Here is a 19,320-nt window from a genome sequence, read left to right on the forward strand (position 1 = left end):
GGGCAAACCCATGATTGCCTTGTGATACGGGGTGAACGAAACCATCTGAAGCCCTAATTCTCCTTTAGCTTTCCATCACTACTCCTGTTTTCAGCCAGAACTGCATCCCGACCTAATGCTCTAATTCCTGGGTTTTTCCAGGATTCTGTGACAAGAGAAATCTTGCTTTTTTTTCACTTTCCATCCAGAGACTTAAGTAGTAGCCATCTCTGGGATTTAAACATTTATTTGTCTCCATTCTTCTTTCCAGTTTCCAAAGTGCTAACTTCTAGACACAATCTCCCCTCCTTTTCTTTCAATTCTTGTGTATTTACAACATGTTATTCCTTTACTACCATTTTGGTGGGATTTCAGAAGGCAGAAAAGATAAGCAAAATGTTCAAACTTCTTTGTTTAACTGGAAGTCTGTTACAATCTATTTTTAGTGTTATATTACTGGATATTATGTAACTTAAATTATATCTGGGGGTGCCTGGGTGGCTGAATTGGTTGAGTGTCTGACTTTATCTCAGGTCATGATTTCACAGTTCATGAGGTCAAGCCCCTCATCAGGCCCTGTGCTGACAGCTTGGAGCCTGGAGCCTGCTTTGGATTCTTTGTCTCCCTCTCTCTCTCTCTCTCTCTCTCTCTCTGCCCCTTCCCTACTTGTGAGCTCTCTCTCTCTCCCTCCCACTCTTTCTCTCTCAAAAATAAATAAATAAACATTTTTTAAAAACTATATCTGAAACAAAATGAGAGGGAGAAAGGGCAATAGAGAAACAAAGGAAGAGGGAAAATAGGAGAGAATGAGAGAAAGGAGGGGAAGAGGAAAAATAGAGACAGGAGTGGATACAGGTTTGATCCAGGCTGCATTCATGCACCTTGCAGAAAAAGATGCTCAGGGTCACTCATGTGCAAGGAGGCATCATGGACCTAAGAAGGGTATTTGGTCCAGAGTAGATGTTCAACTGGCACATAGTGATACAGGGATAAAAAGTGAAAAGAGCCAGCCCAGCATTAGGTGCCATGTTAGTCTAGGTTCTCTGAAAAGCATATACTAAGATGGGATTAAACTTGCAAAAATATTACTACGGGACTGTGTGAAAAGGAGCAAGAAAGGAGCAGGGAAGGCTGAGAGCCACCACACCACAGCTACACTTGATCCCAAGTGAAGGAGGGAAGCAAGGAGGTTTCAGTGCAGGTGTCCAAGGACACTTTGCAAAGTCATCAGGGAGTCTTTGAGTCAAGGGCAGGTGATAAAGGAGTCCACACCTCCCAGAAAAAAATCTGTCTTAGCATCCCTACTGCAGTCACTGGGACAACCTAAGAGAAATAAGGCCTTGGCATAACCCCAGCATTGGAGCCCAAATGCAGTAGCGAGGCTCTCGACCCTGATGCTCTCTGTAGTAGTACATCTGCCAGGAACATTCTCACGGCCACCACAGATGCCGGTAAGGAAGGCTGGAATGCAAGGGTCCAGCCAGGGAAGCCACATGACCATCGTCATAACAATGATGGCCACCATTGACTAGGCACTGCCTGGGTGCCTGCACTTGTGTTAGGCACATTCCATACATGAATAATGTCTGTGGCCGATGACCCCATCGCCTGCTAAGAAGGGCAGATCCCAGAAGGATCTTTTTACAGGCAGAGTGGCAGGTGCAAAGATTCAAGATCGAAGAAGTCAAGAAACCCGAGTTACTCTGAGTCATAAAAGGGAAAAATGTGGAGACAACGAGAGGAATCCAGGAGGTAGCAAAGGCCAAGCCCAGCAAGGTTGCACAGACAGGTGTGGACAGAACTGAGAGGAAGGTGAGGCCATGGGAAGCCAGAGAAAAGCTGGAGAAAGAGGTGGGTAGCAAATACCCAATTTGGGACTTTGGTGGCTTGGTGGCATTACACACACTAAAGCTCTCTTTGATCTTCTTAAAACATTTTCATAAAGGGGCACCTGGGTGGCTCAGTCGGTGAAGCGTCCGACTTTGGTTCGGGTCATGATCTCACCACTCGTGAGTTCAAGCCCCACATCAGGCTCTGTGCTGACAGCTCAGAGTCTGGAGCCTGCTTCAGATTCTGTGTCTCCCTCTCTCTCTGTGCCTCCCCAACTCATGCTCTCTTTCTCTCAAAAATAAATACACGTTAAAATAAATAAATAAATAAATAAATAAATAAATAAATAAAATATTTTCGTAAAATCTGCACACTTGGACTTCCAGTTTGGGCAATACTTTCAACATAACACCTGAAACTGTTTTGTGTGATAAAATAATTTACATCATTCACAAATGGTTTATGGAACGGAATCTGATTTGGGAGATATGACAAAATGCTGGGTCCTATAATTCTAAGGACTGAATAAGAAGTTGAAAAAGAAACCCAGTCTTACAGACTTGGGCAACATCATAGGCACTTGGGAAATGCTATGGTTGGGTAGGTAGATATACAGGTACGTGTAGCTCATGACAGCCACATCCGATACCAGAAAGATTAATTCTAAGGACCCTCTTTACCCTAACCCTCCCCTGCTTATAGGTCAGAACCTAATGATTTGGAGCTGACCTTTACCTCAAATGGCTCAAAAACTATGTAAAACTAGTCTGCCAGTTCTCAACCATGAGAGGACACGGAGAAGGTGGGGCTGGTATTTCCCGTCCTGCGTGACAACAGAGACATTCTCACAGAAACAGTGTCCGCTAGGAGTTAGGAATCATTTCTTGTTGGTTTATTTTTGATGGGCATGCAGGCCAGTCAGAAAAACACAAAAGTGCTTACACATTTTTTTACAAAATGAACATATCTTGAGTGTAATTATAGATGTCTATAAATACATATCTACCCTTGTGATGTAGAAGACTTACTTTATTGTATAGAAATATATTTAAGGGCAAATATTCCTCAGTTATTAAAGCCTTAACATCTGAGGTATCTTTTAGAAGTAGTAATGAGACACAGCCCTGTCACTATTCACCCTGGAAACTCCATCAGAGGCCACAGCAGGAAGTTAGTGGACAGAACGAGAGACCGTGAGCTTTGGGAGTCACTTGTCACCAGACAGGATATTCATTTAACACTAATGGATAGCACACAGGAGCCTTCAATGGACATGAATGCACTGGCAGTGGCTGCTGAGCTCCACTTGGCTCTACCCTGGGGATCCAAGGAGGTTTAAGGATATAGGCTCCCTGGCCCCTCTGGGAGTGGGTCAGAGTGCCATGGAAGAGGGAGACAGCCAAGTGAGCATGTACCAGCACTGTGACGCATGACATACTAAAGAGCAAGTCCAATTTTTTTGGTGGATAAAACAGCAAAATAATTATTATTTTGGAAGGCTAATGTACATCAGATACTTATGCAATGAGCATACTGAGACCATTATCTAATTATCCTTAGAGCCTTCCGATCTAAGGACGGCGCCTCTAATACTTCTTGTTCCAGGCAAATGCTTGTGTAACTGAGACTTGTGTTTATTAAAGTTTCAAGCTGAGAACAATCATTGTGTAGAGGAACTTGGAAGACCCTTAACAACAACAACAACAAAAAATGCTATGGTTGTGCTAAAAATCACATCCCCTTCCACATGTTACCTTGGCTTGGCTTGGCTTTTGCTTTTTCATTGGGTTTTATTAACACCAGCCATGGCAACTTAATAATCTGGTTTGCCCTCCTTGTTCTTAACACTTCAGAGAGGCAAACAAAAGGTTTAGAAAGAAATTAACTAATTTTCTTGCAATGTCTTAATAAGTAGACTGGTCACATCTCACTCACTGCTTTTATGCTTACATGGGACTTCTCTTGCTAGACTAGTGAGTTGGAAATCTAATGCTCAATGTTGACTTTCTATAATCAGTTCCAACACAAAATACTTTAGAGGTTAAAAAGAATATTGGCCTCAAGACAGTCTAAAAACTGCCCTAGAAGGAAGCAGGCACAGAATGAACCAGGCAATACATACTATTTCTGTGTTCAGCTGTTTGAAAACTCTTCAAGTCTTACTCTGTGACATTTACAGACAGTTTCAAGAATGCTTAATAAAATAGGCTTTGAAAGTGTCTTTTCTTAATCTACAGTATCCATTTGTGCATCATCAGTGTATAATTATAGAGCAGTGCTGATGCTAAAAATATAGCAAAGGAGGTAAACTTCCTCTGTGGGCTCAATCAAGCTGGGTTATCCAGGGAAACAGTCCTGGAGAGACGGGGCTCTACCAACAGTGCTCAGACCCCTCCCTCTACAGAACTGGATCCCAGATAAATGGGATTTATGCTGCTTTTTTTTTTTTTTTTTTTTTTTTTTTAATGGCTGGGCTCTGGAAAGCAAGGGAAATCTCCAAGGACAGATTTTTTTTCAGTCTTTGAGCTGAAAGCAGAGCAGAGAGCCATGAGCTTCAAACAAATATATTAGGAATGGTCGACATGAGAGCCAATGGTAACATAACTCTACACTAAAAACCTGAACGGTGCACCTGTTGCTTAGGGAAAAGATGAACTTGGGAATCCCTGCAAGTCTGAAAACCTGAAGACGAACACTGACCTGGATCCTGGAAGAAGCAAATGCAAGTCACTAGAGGAACATCCCCAATGTGGGCTCTCAGGAGTCTCCGACATGAAAATCAAACAAATCCAGGCTCATAACAAAAGATCAAATTCACAAAGGAAAAGTCCTCATGAATGTGAGTTAACAGAAACAAAACCAGCATATTCAGGCTTACACCCAAGGACTTTAGATACTAAAATCATCACACATAGATAAATTCCATATCAAGTGTCTAAAGGAATAAAATACAGAATCACAAAAATGAAAGAGCAGCAGAAGATGATTAATAATGACCAGACAGACATTTTAGATATTTTAAAAATGAAAAATATGCTGTTGTAAAGAATAAATTGTGGTAGTCCTCACAAAGGTAACCACGAAAACCCGTTCAAACAAGCAAACGGGGTTCATGCCTATTCTTGCCAAGTAAGGGAGAGGGTGCTAAGAATAGGGTCTCAGCCATGTCTTGAGAAGTGAAGTCACAGAGGAATTTTATGGCACTGGCCTGTGTTAGGGTGAGAATGCAGCTGAATTGGGGTGAGCTTTCAAAAGCACCCAAGTAAGTAGTGAAATAGTCAAGGTTAGTCACTTTCGGTCAGCGGGGGGCACAGAGAAGGGTTTTCCCCAGGAGTTGTGTAGTGGGGCATGCTACAGTTGTAGCTTTCCAGAGCGGGTCGTGGCCACTCTGCATGCCTTCTGCTAGGGAAGGTTTTCATCCCTACATCCCTCCTCTATGTCCCTACAGTACTTTAAAAACAACTCTTTCACAGGATCTTTGACATTACCGTCAGGTTGCTCTATTTTTTGTACATGGCATATAACTTTGAAGATCGTAAGGCTTCAAAACATGCTTACAACAGAAAGAAAAGAATAAGGGAGGGAGGCAAAGAGTGAATACTGCACATACCTTATTCGTTGGGCTATCAGACCCCCAGGTCTGGTCTTGCAAGTCTTTGAAAGACTTGCACGTTCCATGAACACAAGGACTAGTAGAAATTCCAGGAGCTTACTTACTGTTCCTCATATGTAGTCAGTCAACATTTCTTCTTCGTCTTTTTTTTTATAAATGTTTAATTTATTTTTGAGAGAGAGCACAAGCAGGGAAGGAGCAGAGAGAACAGTGAACAGAGGATCTGAGGCAGTCCGTGCCCTGACAGCAGTGAACTCAATGTGGGGCTCAAACCCGCAAACCATGAGATCATGACCTGAGCCACCTAGGTGTCCCTGTAGTCACCATTTCTGACTACCCATCCATGAAACAAGAGTCTTGGGCACTATCAGATATTAGTTTCCCCAGAGTCTCCCTTCCTGATCTCTCATCTGAAAAAAGGCCGCCTCTGAAAGATGGTCAGCTGGGTAGAAAGAGAAAAAGCAAATGGACTCAATTATCACTTTGCCGGCCATGTTTCTGTCACAGAGCCCTAAGGAATGATGGTGGATCTTCACATAGAAAGCCAGAAAGGACCACAGTGAACTTCTAAGAATAATGGCCATTGCTTCACGCCTGCCTTCCATATCTCATGCAAATCTCCTTTGGCCAAATCTAACCCAGGAAAGGGAATTCAAGGAACCGTAGCTCCCAGCTTGACCAAGTTGGCCTGGAACAATCTAGCACAGCCAGCAATGGAGAACAGTTTCTGAATGAAAAAGTTCCTGGCTTGAATAAGACAGAGGAGAGGAAGCAGAGTTCATGGAAAGCTCATGGAGGAGGTGCAGTGTTCACTGAGGCTCAAAAGAAAAATATGATTTAGATATGGGGAAAAGAGAATGAGCAAATACTTCCTGTTTAAACACCTCCTTTATTCTGGTGTCAGCCCAGACCATGTACCACTTTCATGGAACATGGACAAGGAACCACAGGACGCTGGAGGTAGGATGTGGCCTAGAAACAGACAGAGGAAGAGCCTCATCCTAGCCTTGACTCCATCCTTGGGAAGGACTGGGCCAGGATCCTGCTGCCAAACCCATCAACTCACCCAAAGTGGTATAATAGGTCTACACAACAGCCTACACAACAGCCTTTGCATTCCACTGTTCCCATGTCTGCTCAAAGACCATTTGGCATGTCTCCTCCAGAACAGGAGCCTGCTTTGAAAAGAATGAATTCTGTCTGGTTGCTTTTTAAGGGCAAATTTTAAAATCAAGACAGCTCTGAAAACAAGTAGAGTTTTGTTCTTCGCTGACCTCAATGAGATGCTTGTTGGCTCCAGTGCCCAGCAGCCTGGCTTAGAGTTCTGTTGAGCCAGTGGCAACTCGCATGGAGTGAGCACTGCAGGAAGGGGTGCAATGCTGGTGAGTTTCTGCTGCAGTAGAGGAAAGGGTGCCCCATTGGAAGTGTTCCACCAGGGAAATGGCTTTGGTGCTGGCCCAGGGACTTATGATGGGGGGGGGGGGGATGGAGAAGGGGAGGGAACCTGTGGAAAACACTCACGGTGTTCAGAGGGGAAGCAGTTCAGAAAAGGAGGAGGTGGTAGCCAATGAAGAAATGGGCTCCCCCAGATGAGCTCCAATCCTCAACAAATGAAGTCACCCCTACTGCAATGGAGCCCAAATCTCAGGAGCCTGCAGGGTGGGAAGCTCTTTCAGATAGTTCTTTTGCTCCTGGCATCCTCTAAACCACATGTTCACTCACAGGAGGACTGAAAGGAAGGGTTTCTCCATGGGCTTGCACAAAAACAGGATAAGAATTCCTTTAAGCTGTTCTCAGTATTCAACGTTTCGATAACTTGCTTCAGCTCTGGGACACAAAACTGAAAGAAGACTCTTCACCTTGCTGATCCCACATGTACATTGACTGTGCACATGACAGAATATTGTAGCTATATTGCTACCTGGGGATTTTCGTGTTGATGTGCTTTTTAAATGGTGCCAAAGAATATCTAGGTGTTTCCTGTCCTGTTAGACCAGTAAGATCTGATTCATTTCCACTTCACAAAGGGCTCACTCTATCACAGGCTTGAGCAATCTATCTTTCCTCCCCACATCAAGGATATTGGATCAGCTTTTTCCTTCTCTTCTTTCGCTAAGGAAAATTGGGTTTTCATCAAATGGTTTTCCCATTTCTTTTTAAACAAACAGGGTAAATGGACTCCCAGGTTGGCCAGTGCATGGCCCTTCTGAGACACACATGATCCAGGGAAACCTGACCCCACAGCATTCCGCACCTTGCTATTGGAATGTTGAATGCTGTTGACAGGAAAGATACTCTTTCTTTCTACTCACCAAGAGGCTTTGATGTCCAAATCCCCATCACTCAGTCCTGGAGACTATCAGGCATGTGTGAGAGCACCAGACACAAATCTCTGAGGTCAGGGTCTTGTTTGCATTCAAGTACATGTGTCCCGTGGTCCCTGATGACCAGCATGTCCCTCTCTGCATGTGGGACCATCCTTGGCCTACAGCCCCTGCTATGTTCCGGACTCACTTCACACGCAGCTGGAGCACAAATGAGGAAGTCAATGCAATTTGGTATTTGGAGGCATGAGAAGGCGCCAATTTACATTTTCTGTTTGCATTTGCTCAGTGAGTTCATTCCTTCACCCACCGTTGGAGTGAAGAAAAACAATTCTTGGAGAAATCATTTGCCCAAAGTCTTCATTGTATTCCATGAGGTGCTCCCTCTTCTCAAGAGCAGAATGGCATTATGGAGGAAGGAATACAGTGGAGACAGGGAGCCAAGGCCCCTGTAGATGGTAGTCTTTAGCCCTCTGACGGGGCAGTTTCAACCCCCACCCTGCCCTGTTTCATGTTGTTTCCCATCCCACTATGCTTAACAAGTCCTGGTCCTCTCTCCAAGCTGCCTGAATTATATTTTTTAAATACAAGTGGAATTATGTCACTCTCCTGCTTAAGACCACCCTCTAGATTCCACTGTCCTTGGTTTAAAGAAGAGCTTTTTCTTGGACCCCCAGCCACCACCACCAGCTGTCTCTTTCCCCAGCCTCCCTCCCTCACCTATCACATGAACTTTCTTTGGTTCTCACATCCTATCATGGCCTTTCTCCCCTCTCAGCCTCACATATGCTACCCTCCTGCTGGGCTGTTGTCCCTTCTTTCTCCTCTTGTCAAACTGACAAATGCATTTGTCTAGAGAGGCCTTCACTGACCTCTCACCCTTCTAACCTCTAATGGCCCCCGCCATTACCAATGGTCCCTTTGCTATTCTGTCCCATAGGATTTCATGCCTGTCTTTCATGGAATTTATGACAACATTCAATGACATAGCTCATCTGCCTACTCAACACCTCCCAATAGCATTGGAAGCTTTAAGTGGCTAGAGATGGTGTCTATATTGTCCACCATAGTCTACCTAGTGCCTAGTACAATGCCCACCACTTTGAAGGGACTCCATTATCATTTGCTGAGGGAATGAACACAGGCATGGACAAATAATGAAGTCTGGATTTCAATACCCTGCAGGTGCCCTCTGGGCACCACACCTGGCCTTTCCTTCCCAGATTCAGTCATGGTGTTTGTGGTTATGTGAGCCCTGTCCACTCAGCCAGAAAATCTGGCCCTATCTTCCACCAGCAGCAAACAGTACGGGAAATCTCTGTATTTAGGAGCAAGGAACTCCAACTTCTCAACCAGATGCCTGAGTTACAGTTAATGTAACCAGTGTTAACCCTAGAAGGAACCTTGACAGCCATCTCTCCATCTCTCCTGCCCTCATTTACTGATGAGCAGAAAAACCATGGCGATAACAAAGGACATTATTGGATAACACTCTGGGGTCTAGACCCCAGGAAGTTTATACTGCAAATGAGCTGCTCAGTACCTCCCCCATGGCCAGTGCTGTCTCCTTCCCATCCTTGCAGTCAGCGTTCAGGACCCCCAGAGAAGGCTATTCTTATTTTCCAAGCCATTGTTCATGGTAAGCTCTGACCTTAGAATGACTTTGAGATATAGCAATTTAAGATGTAAAGCAATATTGATAGAGTCTAGCTAGACAGTGGTTTTTCTAACCCTCTTTGTGAAAACAATGTTTCCACTATTTCCATTCTAAATATTTCATTTTTGGAACATCGGTCCAACAAGAAAACACAAGGCTTGTTGTGTTAATAGGTGCGCCTGAACACACACTTGGGCAATCTGAGCATCTCTTGCGAGGAACTCCATGGGTCAGTGGGATATAATTTGGTTGAGGAAAAGAGAATCTCAGTGCCACAGCAAATGAATAAATAATTTGACGACCACAAAAGGAATGATTAGAATTTTCACCACAAGGCAAAAGAATTAATTGTTAAAATGTGCACAGGAAGGTGAGAGGATCCATTTTTAATAATAATGCTGTTCAGAAACAAATTTAATCTAACTACGCAACCTGAAATATTTTCATATGCAATAACAAAAATGAAGATTATTGGCTCCTCTTGGTCCTTAGGGATTATTTGTCTGTGAGCAGCATATGAAGAAAACTTTGGAACTGAATCCATATAACAGAAAACATCTGTTTGGGTATCTTTCAATTACAATATGTTACAGGGAGGAAATGGGATTGAGAAATACCAGTCTGACATGTAAACTGGCCATTTCTGACTTAAACATTTCATAGACTCCCTTGGCAGAAACACCTCTGGTGATCCTTTAAATTGATCTCTCTGCCTTTTGAAATTCTTAAAAGCGTTGGTCTCCCCATCTTCTTATGTGGTAAATAAAGTAACCAGACATACATACACACAAAGAATAATTGTGAGGGTAGGTTCAAAAACATTTCCCCATTAATATGTAAAAAGAGGGAGGAAATGAAAAGCCTGGATTGATAGCTGGAAAATCTTTGTCATAGAATGTGAGTCATTGATTTCAATGTTTCAGGTGGAGACTACACGGAGTGAAAGAAGGAAAGCTCACGTCTCCCATCTTTTAAAAACTCTGTGAGCTCACACTGCCTTCAGGCACTGTGCTCTCTCCTTGCCATCATGGCTCGACAAGCTCCCGGCCACACTTCCCCTGCTCCAGGCATTGGGCTCCACTTACTCAGGATCCACAGAAACTAGACTCTTCTCTGAAGTCTCCTACCACTACCAGTGGTGTCCTGATGGCCAGTAGGGTGCACATGATGTGCAATGCCCTTCTTTTTGGAAGTTGTTTCTCTGCCACTCCACCCCACTTGTAGATTCATGATTAGCCCTTCACCCCTTAAATAGTGTTTCCTCTGTCCTCAGCTTGGAAGCTATTAACACAAGTCTCACCCCACCCCTTGCATCTTCCCCTGCCCCTCCTGCTCCATTGGTCCAGGCCTTCATCTTTTCTGCCTGGACTCCCCGCCCACCTTGCACTCCCACCCCCCCACACTCCACCCTATCTCCTGATCGTGCCCCGGGTTGCTGCCAACCATCACCCTACAGGGAAAATCTGTTGTGTCACTTCTCCCCTGCCTTAAAATCCTCCAGTGGCTCCCCATAGCTCCCAGTTTACCCTGCCCAGTCAAGACCCTCCTGGCCAGGCCTGCCCCTGATCCTGCCCTTCCAGAAGGCCACCCTCTCTCCCGGTGCTCCTCACCAAAAGCAGCGGTGGCCTCAGCTACTGCCATTGGTCCAGCCTCTCCTCACTGCCTGGCATGCCCCTTCCCCTTCATCACTTCCCTCTTAGTCTTTAAACCTTGGCCTCCATGCCACCTTTCTCATCATCTCCAGTAGTGGCCCTTTGTGACTTCTTTCCATTTTGAATTGATCAGCCTTGCCCATGGTTTATCAATTTTACTCATCTTTTCAAAAAACACAACTTTTGGTTTTGGCTCTTCTGCTTGGCTTTTATTTCAGCATTTTCTGCCCTTGTTTTTATTGTTTTCTTTCTTCTCCTCTCTTTGCATTTGTTTTGTTTTTCTCTTTCTAATTTCTGGAGGTAAACACTTAGTTCCTGGAATGCTCTTCAGGCTGTATCTTTTCCTAGTACAACATTCTAAGGTGAACATTTCTCTTCAAGCATTGCTTTCACTACATCCCACATGTGTTTGAAAAATATGTTTTTTAAAAAACTATTTTGGTTGAGGTTCTTTTTGACTTGTGGATTATTAGATATTTTTCTTAATTTTTAAACATATGGTGATCTTCTAGTGACCTTTTTGCTTTTGAACTGTGGTCACATTACACCCTCTGTAATTCTCACCTTTTGAAGTTGTTGATTCTTGCTTTGTGGCCTCCTATGGGCTGAGTTTTTGTAATTCAATATATACTTGAAACTAGGTATATTCTCTCACCTCTCTTGGTGTGTCAGGTTTTTAACCATGTTTTTGAAATTTCTCCTAGACTTATAGATTTTTTGCCTGCTTGATCTATCAGTTCTGAGAGAGATCTGTTACAAAATTCCAGTATGACTGTGGATTTACCCAAACCTCCATCGAGTTCTTCTGGTCACTTTTTTTTCAAATATTTAAGGCCATATAATTAGATGCTTATAAATGCTAAGTTATTTTACATTCTTGATGGGTTGAATCCCTAATCAGTAAGAAGTAACTCTTAATCTCCAGTAATTCTTTTTCTTTCCTTTTTTTTTCTTTTTCTTTTTAACTTGCTTTAAGTTCAAGTTTGTCCGATATTAATACAGATTTACCAGCTTTCCTTTGGCCACTATTTACAGAGTTTAATGGTTTCCACTCTTTTATTTTCAAACTGTTTTTATTCTTATGCTTTAATTTGTGCCTTGAAAACAGAATATAATTTGACTTCAATTTGTAATCAAGCCAGAAAATCTTTGTCTTTTAACTGAAGTAATTAGTCTACCTTTATTGAATATAATTACAATATATTTGACTTTAAATCTACTATCTTACAATATGCTTTCTATTTGTCCCACTCACTCCATGCTCTTTTCCTCTCTTTTCTTGCCTTCTTTTGGATTGACTATTTTTTATCATTCCATTTTCTCAGTCTCTTTATTTAAAAGTTTTATACTTTTTATTTTTTAAAATTTTTTTTTCAAAAATTTATTTATTTTTGGGACAGAGAGAGACAGAGCATGAACGGGGGAGGGGCAGAGAGAGAGGGAGACACAGAATCGGAAACAGGCTCCAGGCTCTGAGCCATCAGCCCAGAGCCTGACGCGGGGCTCGAACTCACGGGCCGCGAGATCGTGACCTGGCTGAAGTCGGACGCTTAACCGACTGCGCCACCCAGGCGCCCCAAAAGTTTTATACTTTTTATTATGCTTTTAATGGTTACCTTGGAAATGACAACATGAGTTTTGGACTTAACAAAGTGTTTTGATAACTGGTATTTTTACCTCCTCTAGAGTACTATCAGGACCTTAGAACCCTTAGAATCCTTTTAATCCCTTCCAAACTTAAAACTTTTCATATCCTACATAGAAATAGATGATAGATAGATAGATAGATAGATAGATGATACATAGATAGATAGATAGATAGATAGATAGATGATAGATGGATGATAGATAGATATATAGATAGATAGATAGATAGATAGATAGATAGATAGATGATAGACGGATGATAGATAGATAATAACATACACACATATATATGGATCCCACAAATATTATTATTGTTTTATAAAATCCATGTCATTCGGATTTGCTCATATATTTATTTATTTATTCTCTTGAATCTCTAACCTTCCATCAAGGATTACTTTTTGCCTAATAAAGAACTCTCCTTAATGTTTCCTTCATTGACAATCTGTTGGTAACAACTCTTTCTGTTTCTGAGAATGTCTTAATTTCATCTTCATACTTGAAAGATACTTTTACTGACAGTCTATATTGGCAGTTTGATCTTTGTGTTTGGTTTTTCAGTATAGTGAAGATATTCCACTATCTTTTTTGACTTCCATCGTTGCTCCTGATAACTCAATTATCAGTACATTTACTGTACCTTTTAAAATAATCTTTTGGGGTCCCTGGGTGGCTCAGTCAGTTAAGCGTCCAACTCTTGATCTCAGCTCAGGTCTTGGTCTCAGGGTCATGAGTTCAAGCCCCACACTGGGCTCCTTGTGAAGCCTACATTAAAAAAAAAAAAAGTAACCTTTTTCTCTCTGGCAGTTTTAAGGATTTGTCTACAACAACACCATGATAGTTCCTTTATATTTATCCTGACTAAGATTCCTTGGGATTTTTTACATACATATTAATGTCTCTTGGGAAAATTGTCAGCAATTATTTTCATCAATTATTATTAATAAATATAATTTTGAGCAGTTATTTTATTCTTGAGGCTCTTGCTGCTACTTCTTCCAAAAGTCCAACTGGACATGTGTTGGACTTTCTAATTATACCCTCTCTTTGTATTATGTCTTCTCATTACCTTCTGCCTTTGTGTGCTTCATTTTGCGTATTTTCCTCTAACCTTACAGTTTACTAATTTTCTCTTCAACCCTATCTAATATGTCATTAAATCTATATATTGAGTTTTAACTAAGTTACTGGATTTTTAAGTTCTAGAGTTTATTTTGTTTTCATTTAAATCTGCTTTGCACTTTTTGTGGGTTCCGATAATCTGCCAAATTTTTCAAACTTATCCTTTCTCTTCTTAAAAATAGTAAATACAGTTGCTATAAAGTCTCTCACTGATCACTCCCATATCTGATATTCTTACAGGGGTGCGTGTTATTTCTCATTTTCACTGTTCTTTCTCACGGTTCTTTCTCAGGTGAGTGTGTACCTTCTGTGCCTAGTTCTTTGTTTTGTTGTTGTTGTTTTTACTGTACGCTTGACGTTGTACTTTTTAAATTATTAGTAGAAATATTTTAGAGCCAGAATTGTTACTTTTTAGATTTAATTTTTATTTGCCTCTGCCATGGCTTGAGGTGCTATCATTTCCTTATCCTTTATTCCAATTTCAGGACCCAAGATTTCTTGGTCCCCCAGATGACCCCGAACTGGGCCATAGTTCATGAGAGGGCTGTTTTACTTCTGTTTGACCCTCATCTCTAGGATGAACAGTGCTGCTGAGACTGAGACCAAAGAATGGCAGGTTTCTTTCCTGTGGGCTCGGGGCTCCGAACTCATGCCCCATCATCTCACAGGACTGGAAAGGTGCTGCTCACTCTCTTAACCATATTTCAGATTTTCATCTGTCCCTTGGTCAAAAGCAGGGGCAACATCACTTCTCAGATTTTCGTCTTCTCAGTCTTGACCCACTAACTCCTCATTATCTCATTCGCTCTTTAATGCTTTTGAGGAACGTTTTAAATGTCATTTAATTGTCTGGTGGTTATTTTCAGTGAGATTATTGGTATGAATTACCCCACCCCTGTCACCAACAGAATCTCTTTTGCCGTTTCAAGCAATGTTATTCATCTTTCCACCCTTGCTATGCGCTAGAGTATCGGGTGAAAGTGCTGGTCTGGCATACAATGCGGGTGTGGCCCCCTGAGGGTTAGAGGCAACTGTGGTCCAATATTGGATAAAAGTCTAGTGAAGAAGAAACTTGCAGCTTCTTCCACCCAACTTGCACTCCTTCCCCGGGCCCCACTCCTGTGTGCCACTTGTCCCTCAGCACTTTCCCTTGGCTCTCCCCTGCTCTCCCCTGCTCTCCCTTGTTCTTCCTGCCTCCTAAAACCAGTTCATCTACAAATGTCCCTTGAACCCATTCTCATTGTTTCATAGTTTCCATCTTAAAAAAAATCAAAAGTGATTCTTTTCCTATATGGATTCAAACGACTCTTAATTTCTTTTTCTAGAAAAGAAAGGTCCAATTGCATTAAACCAAGAGAGACTCTGAGAAACAATGTTAAAGGAGTGATTCATCATGCTGACATTAACTGGGAGGATGTCCAAAGCACACAGAAGAGTAAATACACTTAGAAAGATGATTTTTCATGTTTAAAATCATAATAATCATGTTTCCCATGTCCTCTTTGTTGAGGCTTAAAGTGTCAGGCTAAAAGTAATTAAGCTTTACACTCAATAAAAAAATGTATTCAGAAACTGTCATGTCTCAACTTTGTCTTTATTTTTATGTCTTTATAACCAGGACTGGCCTGTCATAAGACATGACGCTTCATTGCAAACATCTCCACTCCTCACCTCCTCATGTGCTCAGCAACCTTCTCAGTGGAGTAACTGTAAACTCCATTCTCATAAAAACCCCAAGGATGTAAACCCCGCAGGATTGAGTTTATTAAAGTAAAACCCGAAACAAAATCCCTACATTCTTCTCTTTTAGATCTATTCAAAAGAACCAATAGCCTTCACTCCCACAAACTGCCACAGTATTTCCATTCCAATGAAAACAAACAAGCTTTAACTGAAAAACCTACAGTCCGAGGCAAACAACAAGTCAGGTAATTTCCTTCAATAGGGACACAGACTTGTAAATAAAGAGGCAAAGCAGTACATTTCGAGGGACATTCTTCCCTCCTGTAACTTCCATCAGCTTTTCCCTCCATGTCCACCGACCCACATCATATCACCTCCTCCAGTCAATAAACAACCTCAGTAAAATGAGCTGTTGGCCATGGGCTTGTGTGTGTGTATAGACAGAGGAGTAGAGAGAGACAGAGAGATACAGAGATGAGATGGGGGAAGGGAAAGCAGTAAAGCACGTACAGTGAAGTGTTAATTCGGGGAATCTGGCTCATCCATGGAAGTTTTGTACTATTCTTGCGACTTTTCTATACATCAGAAACCATTTCAAGAAAGCAAGCAAGAACAAAAGCAACAACAAAAGATTCTGAGGCTTTGCTTTCAATTTGTGAGCTGGACAAACCCAATCTCCGCTCTCTAGCTCCTTTTTAAATAAGTGACCGCAAACAGCATCACGTCCTCAGGCAAGTTACAAAACAGTTGCCTGTGTCACAGGCTTCCTTTACTTCATCATCATCATTGTCCCTCCTGAAGTCTTCTCCTGGCCCTGTGATCAAACATGGATGTTTTTCAAGTGTCTGTCAGTGGGAGGTAAACAAATCATCTTTCCAGGTAGGGAGCTTCTGTGCCTGCTCCAATTACAGAGCAAAAGAAGTTGAGAATTGACAGTGATCTTGTAAAAGAAAAACCAAATCTCCTGAGAGCTCACCAGAAAACAAGGCATGTATTAGCCTCGCATTAATGTTCGATGGATACGTGTCAAGGGATGAAAAAAACATGAAATGTGCGTATATGCCCCAAATGTCACAGAGCACACAGATGTGTCCACACTGTGGCTTGGATCCTGTCCCCTCTGGCCTGATCTTGCTCGAGGTTGAGATCTTTTACCAGCTTCACTTCCTGATTCTGTTCTGTCCTGAGGCCACATTCATGTCCATGCTGGTCTGCTCCCTTTAGACCATGGGAACTTCAGGCACCTATCCTAACTCCAGAGAGAGTTCGGCTTCCTTCCTTGCAAATTCTCACATTTTAGTCTTTAATGCACAAAAACCTCTTAGCCTCAACTACAGACACTTCATAAACTTATTTTTGCCCCAGTTCTTTCTACTGCACAAATTCATCAACTACAAGACTTAACTGAGGTGGAATTGTCTCCAAGTCAAACACACTCAACGAAGTGCAAGATGCTTGCTAAGCCCTCTCGAAGTGGGTGGAGGAGTTATAGACCCTCCTGGGTTCAGAAAGGAAAAACCAGGGGCACCTGGGTGGCTCAGTCGGTGAAGCTTCCGACTTTGGCTCAGGTCACGATCTCACGGTTCATGGGTTCGGGCCCCGCATCGGGTTCTGTGCGGCGGACAGCTCAGAGCCTGGAGCCTGCTTCGGATCTGTGTTTGCCTCTCTCTCTGCCCTTCCCCTATTCACTCTCTGTCTCTCAAAAATAAATACATAAATGTAAAAAAAAAAATTTTTTTTTAAAGAAAGGAAAAACCATATCCTCCATGCTGAAGGCTCTTGGCAAGATTATTCCTTATTTTTCACACTTATTCTTTGCTTGCTTTCTGTCTTTCCTATGGCTGTGGTTAAAACCCAGCCACTCACTAAATAGTTACCTTACTGGACCTTTGAGGTTTCATATTTTATTTACTTACGTATGTGCGTTATAGTCATTCAGCAAAATGTTTCAAATGTCTGCAATACGGCTGGCATGAGGGGTGAAAATACAGGGGGATCAATCCTGGCAAGATATAGTTCCGGCTGACCACAGCATGTCTGGTCTTGGAAGTCAGTGCTTCAGGGAGTATTTGGTGGCCTATTGTGCATTAGCCTATGATAAGTATCAGCTCAAATAATGCTAATTAACCCTCTATGCCCACCGAACACAAGGTAGCTTTTTACATAATGAACAAAAAATGTAATGATCACCTACAAAGTGAAGGTCATTGTACCAACGACGCACAGGAATAGGGGATTTCAAACCATCTTGGAGGAGATAAGACGTTAACGTGTGAAAAAGTAATGAGCAATTTATGGACACCTATGATCCAGGAGCATCCACTTCTTTGAGACGAGCAAGCTGTGAAGACAATGCAGGTCTATGGGCAGAATTCCCGACACTGTCACCCCAACGTGGAAAAGGTTTCCAGCCAAATTTCCTCGTGTTCTTCAAATCACAGCACACAGGCACATTCTTCCCAAAGACACAGTGCACGGTGCTGGGCCCGCTCAAAATGGGCCGGACTCCTTTAGTAGGTCGGGAGGGATGTAGGAGCCCGTGCAGTGTGGCGAGGGACGGGGGGCTCTGAACTCCTGGAACAGCCCAGGGAGGCCCCTCGCAGGTCCACCGCCATCTGTGTGCCATGCTTTCCGGCCGCTGGGTGGGGCAGTTGAAGGAAGGGTCACTCATGGCCTCCCAGAGAGGTAAAGTCTCCAGATAAGGTGCCACACGCACTGTTGTGTTTTCTTCACTCTTGTCCCCACCGAAAGAAGCACCTGATGCCAGCTCGAGGCACTGCTTATTGCCACTAGTGTCCCCACGGTGCCATGTTACCTGGCTGCTGGCCCGATGGCCCTACCCAGGCTTCCGTGCCCACGATGGGCACATCCTCAGGCCTAGACCCCCGGCCGGACCACAGGGCACCGCGAGTAGCATGCCAGGCTGTGGCCAGTACAGTCCGTCCCTCTGGAGGAGCTGCTGTCACCAAGTCACTCCCTCCTCTCTTAGGATGAGTCTCTGCTGAGGACTTTTCCTGGTCCCCCAGTAAGCTCTCCTTGCTGGGCTCCAGACCTATCCAAACATTGGCTCCGGAGTGGAGACAGCTAAGGCTCCAAAGGGACCCTCTGCCTCACAGGCATTGGTAACAGCTCGTGACCCGGCCCTTGACCAGAAACCGCAGAGAGCCCAGCTGTGAGCATCAGGCACGCCAACGCCGGGCATATGTCGGGGAGGGCTGGGCCAAAGACACGCCTCGAGGAGCTCAGGTCCCCGTTCCTGTTGAAGAACCTCCTAGCCCAGATGATTTCCTGGACAAAGGGGTTCCGGGCCAAAACTTGACAACAAGCTGATGAAACTTCCTGCCGTGTCGAGACCTGGGCATGAGCTCCCCGAACCATGAGCCAGGCCGGGACTCTGGGAAGGAGAGAATGGAGCAAATAAACAAAGACTCGAGGTGCTTCCACCCTGTCAGGGAGGGCGCCTCCTGGGCCCTGCCATGGCCCAGGCGGGCGGGACATCGGAGCACGCGCAGGTGTAGAGGTCCGGATTTGCTGACCCAGGCTCAGGATCTGCCCCGGGAAGTGCCAGTGAGGCAGCTGCTGAGTGTGCATTTATGAGGCTGCCTGCCCCGCCTCAGACCATCTCTTTGGGGGCCTTCTTGGCCCCAGGCTGGAGCAGAAGGCAGGGGGCCAGTGCTCCCAGTCAGAGTAAGCCCGTTAAAGACCTTCGGGAGGGCGCCAGACTCCTTTGCGTGGTTCTTTTTCCTTTAGGAAAGCAGACTCTCTTGGAATAACTAAGCCAACGTGAGCTCCTGCTCCACCCTCCCGAGTCTG

General features: G+C 43.6%; 2 long non-coding RNA genes across 2 annotated transcripts in view; one reads left to right on the top strand and one right to left on the bottom strand.

Moving 5' to 3' along the window:
- LOC125165425 (uncharacterized) overlaps positions 1 to 19,320 on the bottom strand; it is a 193,944-nt gene that overhangs the window by 41,986 nt on the left and 132,638 nt on the right. The gene's annotated exons all lie outside the window — the stretch shown is intronic.
- LOC125165426 (uncharacterized) lies at positions 9,300 to 15,612 on the top strand. Its single transcript, XR_007152101.1, has 2 exons — positions 9,300 to 9,385; positions 15,443 to 15,612. It is a non-coding gene; the product is annotated as an uncharacterized LOC125165426 (long non-coding RNA).

Source organism: Prionailurus viverrinus, chromosome B2, assembly GCF_022837055.1.
Source record: "Prionailurus viverrinus isolate Anna chromosome B2, UM_Priviv_1.0, whole genome shotgun sequence".
Classification (NCBI taxonomy): Eukaryota; Metazoa; Chordata; class Mammalia; order Carnivora; family Felidae; genus Prionailurus; species Prionailurus viverrinus.